This window comes from Chrysochloris asiatica, unplaced genomic scaffold, assembly GCF_000296735.1.
Source record: "Chrysochloris asiatica unplaced genomic scaffold, ChrAsi1.0 scaffold00068, whole genome shotgun sequence".
NCBI classification, from domain to species: domain Eukaryota; kingdom Metazoa; phylum Chordata; class Mammalia; order Afrosoricida; family Chrysochloridae; genus Chrysochloris; species Chrysochloris asiatica.
This window is the reverse complement of record NW_006408586.1, coordinates 2,200,063-2,216,064: the sequence shown is the minus strand read 5'-3', so window position 1 is coordinate 2,216,064 and position 16,002 is coordinate 2,200,063. Positions and strand designations below refer to the sequence as shown.

The 16,002-nt window shown below is 35.6% G+C and overlaps 1 pseudogene; it reads right to left on the bottom strand.

Moving 5' to 3' along the window:
• Nucleotides 1–724: 724 nt before the first annotated feature.
• LOC102841088 lies at nucleotides 725–15,923 on the bottom strand (annotated as a pseudogene).
• Between the last annotated feature and the right edge of the window lie 79 nt (nucleotides 15,924–16,002).

Genomic DNA, 16,002 nt, shown 5'->3' with positions numbered 1-16,002 from the left:
AGCAAGATTACATGTCTGCTCATGTATTCCCTTTGAGTTTCAGTCTTGGAAGGGGGTTTGCCCTGAGGGAAGTTCATTGCTTGCGTTGATGGTTCCCTAGTGAACAACTTGCTTGTTCTTGTAGTAGTCAATCAGACTGCCATTATTGTTTTTGATTTTCCTGCTTGTCTTTCTTTCAAGAAGTATCTTCTGTTCCTCTAGCTGCTCCAGGCTGGTCTGCTTGTCTTTTCAAGTGGAAATTTCCTACCTCAGAAGATTCTGGATGGGGTTCAGGAGTCCATCTATGGTCTTTTGTAATGCAAATGCTCCACAGGAAGCCTCTTTCATTGGGCAAGTTCTAGCCCCATTTTAGGTATTATTATGTCATTCTTAACATGCCAAATTATTTAAAGGCTAAATTATATTGAACTTTTGTGGAATTCTTACACAATAGATTACTTCCCCCTTGGAAACAAGAATAAACTAGGCTCTATTTAAGGCTGCTTTTGTTTTTTTTTTTTTGTATATATATTTTTTAATATCCACAACAATTTTAATGAATTTCAAGGCTTGTACTGAGTAAACATAGCAAGATTACATATTGTATAATTCAATTTACATAATACCTTAGAATGGAAAATATTAGTGATTTCCAGGGGCTATAGAAGAAAGAGGAAAGGCTTGGCTGGAGAAAAGTGGGTATAATTATAAAAAAGTTGTAAGGATCCTTTGATGACAAAACAGTTCAGTATACTGATGATGGTGGTGAACAAATACACTTACAAATATAGTGAAACAGATGTTCTAATTCAGCTTTGATGTTTCCAGATTCCACAGGTTTGATATTGTGCAATTCCTTGTCTTTTATTTTATCCTTCTCCTTGTTTCTCTTCTCCTTGTCTCTGGCCTTGCATAGTTCCCTATCCCAATATTGACTCTGAGTTCTTCTGTGACTGGATCTTTCACTACTTTGGCTATGGAAATGTGGGCAAGGTCTTGACCTGGACCTTATTCTGCTTTTAGACCTAGACCTCTGAATTTTGTAGGATTTCCCTTGACCCCTTGAATGACTTCAACTTTATTTTCTTCTTGAGCCATAAGAAATGCTACTGCTTGATCTATGCCTGCATCTTTTGTCATAAGAATGTGAAAGAGACTGAAGATCTCTAGACCAAGATCTTGAATTTGGCTTGATTTCCTTCCACCTTTCGTTTGGCTGTATGTTCTCTATTATCTGAAGAACTACTTGAAGATTAGCATCTCCAGTGTTTCTTTTTTCTCTTACTTCTGGTTTCTTCTTCAGTATCTACTACCCACTGTGAGGATAAAATTAAAATCAAGGATAATGAATTAATGCACTAATGCTTTGTAAAGAAAGAATAAAGTGAAAAACAACTTTGCTCATAGGGGATGTGCAAATCCATGAATCTCTCTACTTTCTAAGCTAGGTAACTGAAAGATAAATTACCCTGGTTTCATTGTATCAAAAATAATTTTCAACCTGGGATTAGATTCCTAAATAAAATAAAATAAAAAATAAAAATCATATTATTATTTTTTTAACTTTGATGCTAGTCCTTATTTTCTATCATGAATAATCTTTTAGCTTCACTTTACCTCTATCACAGACAAGGAAAAGTCAATATGGATGACAACAATAGGCTATTATTACAGATGGGTAGCCTAAAGAAGAACTTCATAAAAATTATATATTATAGACTTGTTTGGGTACTTTCAAAATAGAACTAATATTAGTACACAGGATTTTCAGAAATTCAGGCCTATATTTAACGGTTAGTTCTCTATTCTCCTCCCCCCCCCCAAACTGTTTTATTTATTGATTAGGTAGCTATAGCATTTATTGTTCATTGATCATTCTAAGAATTAACATAGAAAGTTTTGATTTTATAGCATTGACAGCATTTTGAAGTTCACTGATCCACAGCTAAGTTTGATTTGCTCTGGCATGGTCATTTTATGCTGTTGTTTGGTGCCATTGAATCAGCTCCCACTCATAGGGACCCTATGCATAACAAAAAGAAACACTGACTCTTTCTTCCTTCGCATACTGTTAAACTGAACTCCCTCTTGAAACCTTGTAGTCCAGTCACTTCATGCCTTGATCATCCCCACATTTTAGGTAGCCAATATCTAAGCTGCCTGTCCCTATCTACCCTGTGTACAGAGGGGCTAGCATTGATATTTGATGCGATGACTCCTTCCCTCTCTGTTGGTATTTAGAGTTACTACCTCCATGAGTATAGGTCAAGTTCATCAAATTGTAGCAATTTACACTCATTTCCTTTATCAATTTTTTAAAATCTTCTTCTAGTCAAGTTCTGATTTTCAAGCCATTGAGGCTAGGTCAAATGGGTACTATCTGCAAGTTTGGGTGTTCTTCTGCATCTCCCTTCACTTCATACCAGTTGGATGCTTCACTTTCAGCTCTAGCCCTCTGTGGCTGTGTTCTTGTCCATGGGCTCAGGTGTCCCCAGGTCTCACCATACTTTGGATCAACCAACCCTTCCTCTTCTCTCTCCCATCTCCAGGTCAACAGGAGTCTAGACTGTGGTTTCACTCAGCCCATTTCTTCATTTCTGCCTTTCTCCCTGTTCCACTCACCAGTAGACCAATGTGGTCATCACAAGCTTACATGCCTGCTTATGTGTTCCCTTTGAGTTTCAGTTATTTAAGGGGATTTGTCCTGAAAGAATTTGGTTGCTTGCCTTGATGGCTTCCCGGTGAACAGCTTACTTATTCTTGTAGTAGCCAGTCATACAACTAATTTTGTTTTGGGTTTTTCCAGATGATCTTTCTTTAAAGATGTATCATCTGTTGCTCTGTCTGTTCCAGGCTGGTCTGCTGAGAATTCAAACTTGTTTACACTTTTCTTTTTTTTCTGATTTTTTTTTTTAATAGTGGCAACCCTAGTGAGTGTGAGCGGTATGTCACTGAGGTTCTATTTTTCATTTCTCTAATGACTAATGATATTGAACATCTTCTCATGTTGAGCATTTGCTTGTGTTCTTTGGAGAAATGCCTATTCATGTTCTTGGCTTAGTTTTACTTGTACTATTGGTATTTTGTGGTTGAGTTATAGAAGTTCTTTACATATTCTAGATATTAAAACTTTATCAAATATATGTATTTGCCAAATATGTTTCTCTGATAGGTTGTATTTTCACTTTATTAATAATGTCCTTTGATGCAAGTGATAGTTAAGGTTTTGTGTCAACTTGACTGAGCTGTGATTCTCAGTGGTTGGGCAGTTAAGATATAGTTATCCACCATGAATAAATCTAAAATAATGCAATCATCTCATGATGAGGTTTGCTATGAGCAGTTAATTAATTAAAGGGAAACTTCCTCAGAAGTGTGGTTTGCATCCAATATCTAAGGCTTGGTTTTCTTGCTTTCTGATAGGTCTGGATTTTGCATTTCTGTTGAAGGTGAAAACAACCTCTGACCTCCAGTTCTTTGGAATTGAACCTGTGACCTGTTCTATTTCTTGTCAATACTGGGAATTGTAAGCAGTTTTCATTCTTACCTGCTGGACCTACCACTTTGCCTGCTGTCTGACATGTGGATCTTGGTTCATCAGCCCTGCAGCTTCCTAAGTCAGAAGCTTCCAGTCGGACTTGAAACTGACCATCTCTACAACTGTGTGAGTCACTTGCTTGGTATAAACCTCTGTTTATATATACATATATAAGCTTCACTGATATTGCTTCTCTAGAGAACCCAGTCTAAGAAAGTGCACACATGCTTTTTCTTTTATTTTAATTTTAATGATGTCTAATTAATATGGTTTTCATTGTTCCTGCTTTGGATATTTACCTAAGAATCATTATCCAAACATAAAGTTCTGAAGATTACTTCCATGTTTTCCTCAAAGGTTTTATGGTTTTTACCCTTATGTTTAGTTCATTGATCCGTTTTAACTTAACCTTCTTATGGAGAGTATGGTAGAGATCCAACTTTCTTCTGCATCTCAAAATCAAGTTGTCCTAGCAATATTTATTAAACAGATATATGCTCACTTGCTATTAGATTACAAGCATGTTCAAGTTCTTCATTACCAAAAATCCTTTTAACAAAAAGAACACTAAAAACTACTGATAGTTAATATCAGACCTTGAATATTTTAGCACATTTCATGTCAAAAAATCTTTTGAATAAATAACATGTTTATAATTGGCAGAGCACTGTGAACTCATTGACATTCAGTGGACATGATACAAGCAGTCCCTGTGTTACATGACCACCTTACAAATAACCCATACTTGACCTTTAATGATACATATGTTTGCCCTCACTTTGTAACATGACCTACTCACAACAAATCTTCATTTCAATCACCTTCACTTGCTTTATTTGCAGTTTTTATATCATAGAAAAGATTAGGATCTTTTCTTGCACTAAAGCAAGGATAAATAAGAATGGTAGGCACCTTTTCTCACTCACCTACAAATTCCACTTAAATATCTTGTATATATCCAAGCCATGATATTTTCAATAACCTCATATGCATGCAAAAGTTGGACAGTGAATAAGGAAGATCATAGAAGAATTCATGCATTTGAGTTATGGTGTTGGAGGAGAATACTGAAAGTGTCGTGGGCTGCCAAAAGAATAAATGGATCTGTGTTAGAAGAAGTGCAGCCAGAGTGCTCCTTGGAGGCCAGGATGGCCAAACTTCATCTCTCATACTTTGCACATATTATCAGGAGGGACCATTCACTAGAGAAGGATATCATGTTGGGTAAGGTGAAGGATCAGACACAAAGAGGACGATTCCCAGTGAGATGGATTGGCAAAGTGGTAACATCAGTGGGGTCAAGCGTGGTGACAATTGTGAGGTTGGCCCAGGACTGGGCAGTGTTTCATTCTGTTACACATAGGGTCACTATATCTGAGAGATTGCTTATATTTGCATTCAATAGTTGTTAGTGGTCAGTTTCTGGGAAAAAAAAAAAATTGGGACCAGCTTCAACTCATTTAAAGTCCTAAAAAGTAGAACTGAGGTTTCTTTGATGAAGACAAATTCTGCATGTAGACAGCAGATTCTTTCTGCCTGAGCTCACAATTGGTTTATCCACACTCCTTGAAGGCCTACCCTATGGATTTCATTTCATAGCCAACCCTCACAATTGTGTCTGCTGACTCCTCAAAATAAAGTTCTTGACATAGACCACCTACTGCTTCTCAGGCTTAACTTTGACTAATTCAGAGCCTGACATTGAAAATCTGTTAGTTGTATCACTAGTGGCAAGATATAAGCAAGTGTGTCTGTATATATATTTTTAAACTTGCCTTTCATTTGCTTATTTATGAACATATATATGGACGTATGTATTGAATTGACCATTTATTCAGTAAATATTAATGAATGCTAGGCCAAATTAATGAACTTTTTATTGGTGTTGTTGTTCTATCTCAGTGTTTACACAGTTATCTTTAGAAGTGCATCTTTCCTCAGCTTTGCAAAAATGTCCAAGGATGAGTCACGCCCACACTTGAAGTCTATGTTGTGTAGGATATCAGGAGTCATAGCAGGAGTTGCAAGAAAAATCACTGTGAGAGTGCTAAGGAAGATATAAAGATGAGAAACGCATAACATCATTCTCAGAATATTCTTTTCTCAAATATCCTTCCAATGTTCTTTGGTAAACTTGGAAGATTTTAAGTTTCATAATGCATTCTATTTCCTTATCCTTGACTTCTTTGTACATTCACATCTATGTTAAAATTGGTATAGATAACACTCAATAACTCTTTTAATTACTGATTTTTTTCACATTTCAATATTTGACTTTGTCCTTTTGAGTTTCTATTTGAAATTCCCTGTACAGTTCTTTCACTTCTTCATTTCTTCCATTTGCCTTAGCTTCTCCATGTCCAAGAACAAGCTTCAGAGTCTGTTCTTACATTCATTTTTGTCTTTTCTTTCTTTCCTGTCTTTTTAATGACATTTTTCTTTCTTCATTGATGCTGTTCTTGCCAAAATATCTCTGATCATTAGTGTTTAATGGATCAAATCTGTTCTTGAGATGCTTTATAAATTCAGGTGGGATATACCCAAGGTCATATTCTGGCTCTCATGAAGTTGTTTACTTTCCTTCCAGTTCAGCCTCTGAACTTGCCTATGAGCAATTGATGAACTATATAGTCCAGATTTGTTTTCAGTTTTTTTTCTCTTTTTCATTTTTAGCCAAGTAATTTCCATATATGTAAGAAGGTCTTAGATATGTGTTTATATTTTTGTTTTCTTTTTCTTCTTTTTAACAGTTTGTAAAATGACTTTAATTTGAAACAATCTATAGTGGTCTTCATTTTAATTAATTAAACAGAGTTAGGCATAAGTGGTGTTAATGGTTGCATGCCACTGTGTTGGTTCTGACTCATAGTGACCATGTACAGAGCTTCCGAGGCTGTAAACCTTGACGGAAGCAGACAACTTTATCTTTCTCCTGTGAAGCAACTGGTACACATGAACTACTGACCTTGAGGTTAGCATTCCAACTCATTATCCATTATGCTACCAGGGCTCCTTTGGGAATAAGTAGCTATCGGATAAAATGGTGTCACCAGAAAGAATACACATTGAGGTAAAGATTAGATTGTGGTGGTTTATGAGGGAATGCTTTTAGTAATCCATAGGCATACACAGAGCAGACAGAAGAGTTGTAGAAGATGCAGCATTTTAATTCTGCCTGCTCATCAAACATATGCAAAGAAAAACATCATAAGTATGAAAAACTGGAGTGCAACACAAATGTGTCACATATAATATTCTCTGACTAAAAACTCTTCCACCAAACATACTAATGAGTGTTGCTTTGCCTACTATTATCAGTAAGAAACATAGCTTTTTAAAGAACTTGGGAAAAAGTATGAAATACTCATTAGATTGAATAAAATTTATTGAGTTCTCTGAAAAGAAGCGTTATATTATTTTTCAAGTTATGGTGAAAATTCATAACTTAGATGAGGTAAATCTGAATTGGTACCATTAAATTTGGGATAGATACATTGATTGGCATTTTAACTTCTTTAGATTTCTTTTAAATATGAGATTTAGAAAAGCCAAATTTTAAGCTGAATTATGAATCTTCTTTAATTTCTTCTGTTTTGATATGGTTAATATTATATTATAATCTTTCAAAGAAGAATAAGTTTTTCACCCTTGAGGTCTCACAATGTAGTCTGGAGTTGGTCAAGAATAAGTATAAAAAATTGATGTCCAATATTTATGTAAAATAATTTTTAAGATTTAGAAATATCTTAAGGATAATTTTATAAAATAGTACAAAGTTTTAATAAATATTTTACACTATGAAAAAGAGTGGTAACAAATTAAATAACTTAAAATATAAATAGTTGTAAAATATGTTTTAATTTCCCAAATTGCATTGATTTACAGATTTTAACCAATGATTTTTTTGAGTAATTATTTTCATCTAAATTGATTCTTGTTTGTAAATGAGTGAAATATAATGTTTAAACATGATTCTTAGTATAAACATCAGTATTTACTTGCATGTTTCAGTCACTTTAAAAAAATTTGACTCTTGGTACAATCTTACATCCTCAGACTTTTGAAATTTAGTTATGGTCAAAAATCATAAAGTGTGCTCATGTTATATTAGCACATTCCCTCTATACACATATTTGTTACAACATACACAGAACAGCCTTAGTTTCAATTAAACCTATTTTAAGACTAAATCCAGGCCAGTTATAACAACAAAGGCTGTTACAGACCATATTTGTCACTTGCCACATAGAAGGATGTAGAACAGGAAGCTGAGTTTTACAGGAAGGAAGTGCCATCCATTGTTCTTCTGCAGGCGTCATTTAGTAGTCTATACAGTTTAAGCCAATAATACAAGAAGTATATCAAATAGTTCAAGTTATATCCTAAAGCCTCACGTCCCACAGGATATTGTCTTCAATTTCGTTCCACAATTTATACATAGATTGTTCTGTGATGCTGTGTTGTTGGTTACTATACACACAATGTGTCAGCATTCTCCCATTTCCATTGTGACTTCTTCATTTTCAGCCATCCATGTTCCCTGCCACTATTTTCCTTTTCATCTTTGCTTTTGGGCAAATATTGATCATTTTGTCTCTATAGCTGATTGTTATTTTTTATTTTATATGCCAGTTTCTATTTGACTGGACGGTGACATCTGGGTGTGGCTTCAATTAAAACCCATTCAAAATGCAGATTAAAAGATTTATTTAGGACCATAGCCTTTGAGCATTCCTCTAATCTCTATCAGAATAATTAGTCTGGTCTTTTTATGAATTTAAGATATTTTTCTACTTTCTCTCCCATTCTAAATGTGACTTTCTTTTGTGTTTATAGGAGTCCTGGTGTGATGCTGCAGAATAAAACATTACACTGCAAGGTTGGTTTGAACCACAAGATTGGTAGTTCAAACTCACCAGTCGCTCCTCAGAAACCCTATACAGGGTTGCTAGGGTTGCAAATTACTTGAAGGCACTTAACAACAACAATATTGTGTTTATGGTCAGAAAGACTGGTAACAGTGGCTAGGCACCATCTAGATCTTCTAAATGAGACTGTCGTTCATGTGGACCATTAGTTCTGTGCACTGATTATTCTTTGATTTTGTTTACTATTATTTGCTACAGATGGAAAACAGTCTAGCATGTTAACTCACAATACCACACCAGGACTCCCATATTTGGTAAAACTATTATCAAATATATAGATAATATCATAACATTCTTAGAAAGCTATGTGGTTTATCTTTAGAATTAAAAGCCTTATCCTGTTCTCATTCTAGGCAGACTAAACACTTTGATATAATTTCACTGTTTGAAATAGGATTTAATTGTCAATAATTGATTATTAACATTTGCTGTAGTATAATGTACTGAACAGTGAGACTTGGAGAAGAGGCCCTGAGAAGTGTAACCTAACATATTCACCTCAGTTTCTTTATAGTTCTGGGCAGAACATTTCTAATCTGTAACCTATTTAATTTGAATTAGAGAATTTATGTGAATCTTTTGTCATCTATATGCCCACACTTCTTTTTCTTACACAAATTTTGTAATATAGTTGTTTAGGATATATTCCATCCTATTAACAGTTTCTGGTTAGAGTAGTGGTTACATATTCATTTATCTACTTAGATTTTTTCCACATTGATTTTCACTAGAGAGTACCATTCATGAGTCTGCATCTTGTTATCAGCTCTCTTCTCATTTTACAGAGGTGAGCTATCAGATGGCAACTGCTCTATATATCAGTCTAGTTGATGTATGTTCTTCAAGTTAGCAGTTGTAATTGTGAAGGAGTAAGAGAAAGTCTGACATTCTTTTTGGAAGAAAAAAAAAATCTCTTAAGAGATCTATTCTTTACATTGGGTAATTCTTGATAAGTGGTGGCTTACAGAGAAAGACCCTGGCTATACAGCCTTCCAGGAGACGTTTCCTATTCCAAGTGATGGATCTCAGCTGTCAGTCTGACAGTCACTTGTCACTAAAAGCTCCAAACTGCACAAACTGAATCTAAGCACTGCCACCAACATCAGTGATTATGCCCTGGAGACGGCAAACAATGATAAGGGAAACATTTTACAGCTACGTAGACAAACTCAATGAAGCAGCACCAACATCAAAAAATGGTAATTATATATGATTTTGATATATAGCATAGCACTGATATCTACATATGTGAGAAAATGTCTTACATGATTAGAAAGAAACAGCACCCTTATGAGTAAAAATCTCAGACAATGTACTCAGAATAATTAAGAACTGTTTAAATATAATTTTAATTTTTTAACATGAAAATGGAATAGTGAGTTAAACATTACACTGCTCACTGCAAGTTCCGTGAGGCAGACACCTTAGTTACTTACAAGCTTTGAGTAATCATGTTTCCCAACATTCCTTTTTATCCAACTCGTGTCTATTTTAGAATAGTAGGCAAGGGAAATCAATATTCATAAGATAATAAAGTATCTTAACATTCTTTCCTCTCTTTTGCCCATTCAGACTATCTTGATCCCCATATCACAGAGTCCTGTTGTTTCAAGGTTGAGCATATGTAACTATTACCTCTATCCCATTCAGCTGATTCAAACCTTCTTTAGTGTTCCTGTATTGACCTTGTTCTACCATTTCCCTCTGCCTTCTTGTGTACTACCCTCACCAACATCCAACCTATGATGTGCCTATCCCCTACTCTGTGCTCTACTGTCCCCTACCTCCCACCCGTGGTAACAAACAAAGCTTTTGTTTTGTGTTTTGTTTTGTTTTTTTAACTTTTTGTATGGATATCTTTTCTTATGCTTTGACAATAATAGTCTTAAGCAATATTTGTCTTTCTGTGACTAATTTCGCTCAGCATAATGTCCTCAAGTTTAATCAATGTTATATGGTGGCTTACAGCTTCCTTGTTGTTCTTCAAGGTAGCATAATATTCCACTATGTGTATGAACCAAAGTTTGTTTATCCATTCTTCCATTGATGGGCACTTAAGCTGTCTCCATCATTTTGCTATTGTGAATAGTGCTGTAATAAACATTGGAGTGCATATTTCTACTCATGTACTGGTTCGAATTTCTTGTGATTATAAACCAAGTAGAGGAATTGCTGAGTCATAAAGTACTCCTATTTCCAACTTTCTGAGGAAGCACCATACTGTTTTCCAGAATGGTTGGACCATATTTCATTCACACCAGCAATGTGGAAGCAAAGAAGAAGGACCAGTAGTTGGAAAATATGGCCATGGTGATAGAAATGATGCTGGAGAACGAATGATAGAATTCTGCAAAACCAATGATTTGTTTATTTCAAATACCTTCTTTAGATAGCATAGTTGTCATAACAGACAACTACACACATGGACCTCACCAGATGGAACACATAGAAATCAAATTGGCTACATATGCAGAAAGAGACGATGGAAAATCTTCATATCATCAGTCAAAACAAGGCCAGGGGCAGATTGTGGAACAGACCACCAATTGTTCATATGCAAATTCAAACTGAAACTGAAAAAAAAATGAATGTTAGTCCACAAGAACTAAAATATGACCTTGAATATATCCCACCTGAATTTAGAGATCATCTGAACAACAGATTTGATACATTAAACACTAAATACTGAAGACCAGAAGAGTTGTGAGATGGCATCAAAACATCATACAGGAAGAAAACAAAAAGTCATTAAGAAGACAAGAAAGAAGGAAAAGGTCAAATGGATGTCAGAAGAGACACTGAAACTTGCTCTCCAGCATAGAGATGCTAAATCAAATGGAAAAAAAATGAGGAGTTCCAAGAGCTGAACAGAAAAATTTTAAAGGTCAGCTTTAGAAGATAAAGTCAAACATTACAACAAAATGTGCAAAGAACTGGAGTCAGAAAATCAAAAAGGAAGAACACACTCAACATTTCTCAAGCTAGGGGTACTGAAGAAAAAATCTAAGCCTCAACTTTCGTTATTGAAGGATTCTCTGGGCAAATTAATGAATGATGTAGAAAGCATCAAAAGAAGATGGAAGGACTACACAGTCACTCTACTAAAAGGACACGGAAGATGTTCAGATGTTTCAAGAGGTAGCATATAGTCAAGAGCCAATGATACTAAAAGAGGAAGTCCAAGGTTCATTGAAGTAATTGGCAAAGTACAAGGCACCAGGAATTGATGGAATAAAAATTGAAATCTTTCTGGGCATGTGTCAATATAGTCAGATGTTTCTTGGGTATCTTCAATAATTAGATATGTTATTAATTATTAGATGAATGTGTGTGAATGTATTATTACTCTTTCAGGTAGATGTAATTAGGATATGGACTTCTCCTTTCACTTTTTTCTTAATTACTCAGTTCAGAGTAACTGTATCAGGTGTTGGCTATCTGGTGTATAGCAGCTAATATTTATTCTTGCTTGGATGATGGGATTTTATAGGGTGTGATTGTAACTTGACTATATGATAACAATTGCTATCTCTTCTTGTGTAATGTAGGAGAAAGAAGCCCCTGTAGATAAAAGGGGGGCCAAAAGACAAAACAGCAATGTCTACTGTAGACAATAATCACAGAAAAGAAAAGAAAAATATGTAGCAAAATAGTTAAGGTTTTTTTCCTACTGGGAGATGGTCACAGCTATGCAGATCTGTATGTGCGTGCAGTAGAACCCTCTGGGGGGTGTGAGGGGTGGCCACTCACTTAGACTCTCCCTTTAGTCACTAGACTGGTGATAGGCAGACAGAGAAAGGGAAGTTGGCAGAGAAAAAATTATTCCCACCTCTATCTCTGAAGATCGGTCAGGTCTCTGCGTATGCACAGCGTCCTTCTGACTGCTCCCTTCTCTTTTTAGTGTGTTATTAACAGGTGTTGGCTTTACATAGATTTTTTGTATATAGTAATTGGTGTTGGATTTTGCCTTTTATGCTGATATTTTACAAGGGCAAATGCGGCTTGGCTGTGTGGCCAGAGCTGCTGTCCCTTTTTAGGTAAGGCATGAATAAAAATTCCCACCCAAATAGGAGAGCCAATTTCAGGGCTAAATCCCAAAGTCAGACTTCATAAGAACTTGGAGGATTAGCCTAAGGAGCCCACTGTGACTTTCAGCTACTTCTTCTTTGCACCGTGGGAAAATCCTTCCTCTGCACAACTCAGGATGACGTAATGTCACATTTTTCTTCATATAACCTAGCTTCTCAGATTATTTGCTCTGAATACAGACTGTATAACTATGGGGAAAGAATACATCCTGGGTGCATGCCTTTACCAATTTTAAACCTTTTAGCTCTGATAGCGTAGTTGTTACGAATCGGGCTGCGAACTGCACAGTCAGCAGTTGGAAACTACCAGCTGCTCAATGGAAAAGAGATGAGGCTTTCTACTCCCATAAAGATTTACAGCCTCAGAAACCCTGTTCAGGATCGCTATGGGTCAGAACCGACTCAATGGCACTTAACAACAAAGTATCCTTTATTCTGTTCAAACAGATACTTCTTGGTCTATGTACAGGTTTGTCGTACTGTCAGTTTGTCATATTGTGATGGCTTCCACGTTGCTGTGGTTTTGGAAGTTATGCCATGGGTATTTTACATACCATCAGGGTCACCCTCATTCAATGGTTTCAGCTGAGCTTTGAGACAAAGACAGAGTAGAAAGGAAAAGATACAGACTACTTCTGAATATGTAATCACTGAAAAACCTTATGACTAACAGTGTAGCCCTGCCAGAACAAAAATATTGAATATTGAAACAAATAAAGAGCCTCAGAATATTGCTACATGTAGTGCTGTAAGATGAGTCCCACTGGATGGAAGGCACTCAAAATCCAACTGGGGAAGAGCTACCTACTCAAAGTAGAGTTGATCATGATGACGTGAATGGAGTAAAGCCTTTGAGACCTTCATGTACTGATGGCTCACAATTAAAAGATGACTTTACACATGGACCTCACCAGATGAAACACACAGAAATTCAATTCACTATATCTGTGGAAAGAGCTGATGTAAAAACTCCATGTCATCAGCCAAAACAAAGGCATGGACATACTGTGGAATAGACCACCAATTGTTCTTATGCAAGTTCAGGCTGATGCTGAAGAAAATTTTGGCCATGAGAGCCAAAATATGACCTTGAACATATCTCACCTAAATTTAGAGATCACGTGAACAGATTTGATTCATTAGACATGAAAGACCAAAGACCAGAAAAGTTGTGGTATGACATCAAGAACATCATACAGGAAGAATGCAAAATGTCATTAATAAGATAGGAAAGAAGGAAAAGACCAATATGAATGATGAAGAGACTTTGAATCTTGTTCTCCAGCATAGAGATGCTAAAGCAAATAGAAAAAATAAGAAGGTAAAAGTACTGAATAGAAAATTTCAAAGGTTATCTGGAGAAGACAAAGTCAAACATTATAATGAAATGTACAAAAACCTGAAGATAAAAATCAAAAGGGCAGCATTTCTCTAGCTGTTGGTACTGAAGAAAAACTACAAGCATTGACTTGCAATATTGAAGGATTTTATGGATAAAATATTGAATGATTCAGAAAGCATCAAAAGAAGATGGAAGGAATACAGAGTCACTGAACCAAAAGAAATGGTCGATGTTTAACAATTTCTATAGGTAGCATATGATTAAGAGTCAATGGCACTGAAGGAAGAGTCTAAGGTGCATTGAAAGCATTGGCAAAGAACAAGGCACTAGGAATTTATGGATTACAAATTGAAATCCTGCAACAAACTGATGTGACACTGAAGGTACTTGCTCATCTGTGCCAAGACATTTAGAAGACAACTGCCTGGCCAATTGATTGGAAGAAATCCATATTTGGGGCATTCCAAAGATAAGTGACCCAAGGAAATGCAGAAATCATGGGACAATATCATTAATATTGCAAGCAAATAAAATTTTGTTAAATAGAATCCAAAAATGACTGTAAGTATACATTGACAGAGACCTGCCAGAGTGAAGCCATATTCAAAGTACGTGGTATGAGAATATCATTGCTAACTTTGAGTGAAATGGATGTTGAGTGAAAGCAGAGAATAACAGAAAATATTGACCTTTGCTTTATTGACTATACATAGGTTTTCAGTTGTGTGGATCATGACAATCTACAGACAACATTGTGGAAATGAGTATTCTGGAATGCTTAATTGTTATTAGGCACCATGAAGTTGGTATTGACTCATAACAACCCTATGCACAACAGAATGAAACACTGCCTAGTCATGCACCAACCTCACAATAATTCTTTCATTTAAGCCCATAGTTTTCTCCAGTGTGTCAGTCCATCTCATTGGGTGTTTTCCTCTTCTTAACTAATCCTCAATTTTACCAAGCATGATGCTCTTCTCCAAGGACTTGTCCCTCCTCATAATATGTACAAAATCTGACAAAGTGTCTCTTTCTTGGGTTTTAAGGAGCATTCTAGCACCATTTCTTTCAAGACAGATTTGTTTGTTCTTCTGGCAGTCTATGGCATTTTAAATGTTATTTTTAAATGCCATAATTCATACATGCATGGGTCTTCTAGGGTCTTCCTTAATCATTGTCCAACCTTCATATACATATAAGGTGACTGAAAATACTATGGCTTAGGTTAGGTACACCTTACTCCTCAAACTAATATCTTTGCTCTGGTACACATTAAAGAAAGTTTTTGAAGCAGATTTGCATAATGCAATCCATCACATGATTTTTTGACTTCTGCTTCCATGAGAGTTGATTGTGGATCCAAGCAAAATTAAGTCTTTGACAACTTCAATCTTCTTTATTTATCATGATGTTATTTAATGGTCTAGTTGTGGGATGTATGTTTTCCTTACCTTTATGTACAATCCATACTGTAGTATCTTAAGCCCTTTTCGATTTCAGAAAGCAAGGTTGTATCATCTGCATATCACAGGCTGTTAATGAGTTTCTCTATTCCTGATGCCATGTTCTTCTTCAATTAACCTAATTTCTAGAATCCTTTGCTAACTGTACAGATTTAATAAGTATGGTGAAAGGATACAATGCTGGCACACAACTTTGAATGACTGCCTGTTGGTCTATGTACTAGTTTCTCATGAGCCCAATTAAGTGCTCTAGAATACCTATTGTTTGTAATGTTATTAATAGTTTGTCCTGATCAGTTGAAAGCCTTTACATAATCATTAAAGCACAAATAAATATCTTTCTATTTTAACTGATTTCAGCCAAGATCCATTTGACATCAGCAATGATATTCTTGTTTCACTTCCTCTTCTTAATCCAACTTGAATTTCTGGCAGTTCCCTGTCAATATGCTTTTGCAACCATTTTAAAATTATCTTTAGCAAAATTTTACTTGAATTTGATAATGATAATACTGTTAGATGATTTTTACCTTCCACTGAATCACTTCTCTTGGGAATGGGCACAAATATGGATTTCTTCATATCGGTTGCTCAGATAGCTGTCTTCAGATTTCTTGGCATAGATTAGTTAGTGCCACAAGCACTGCGTCATTTTTTTTTT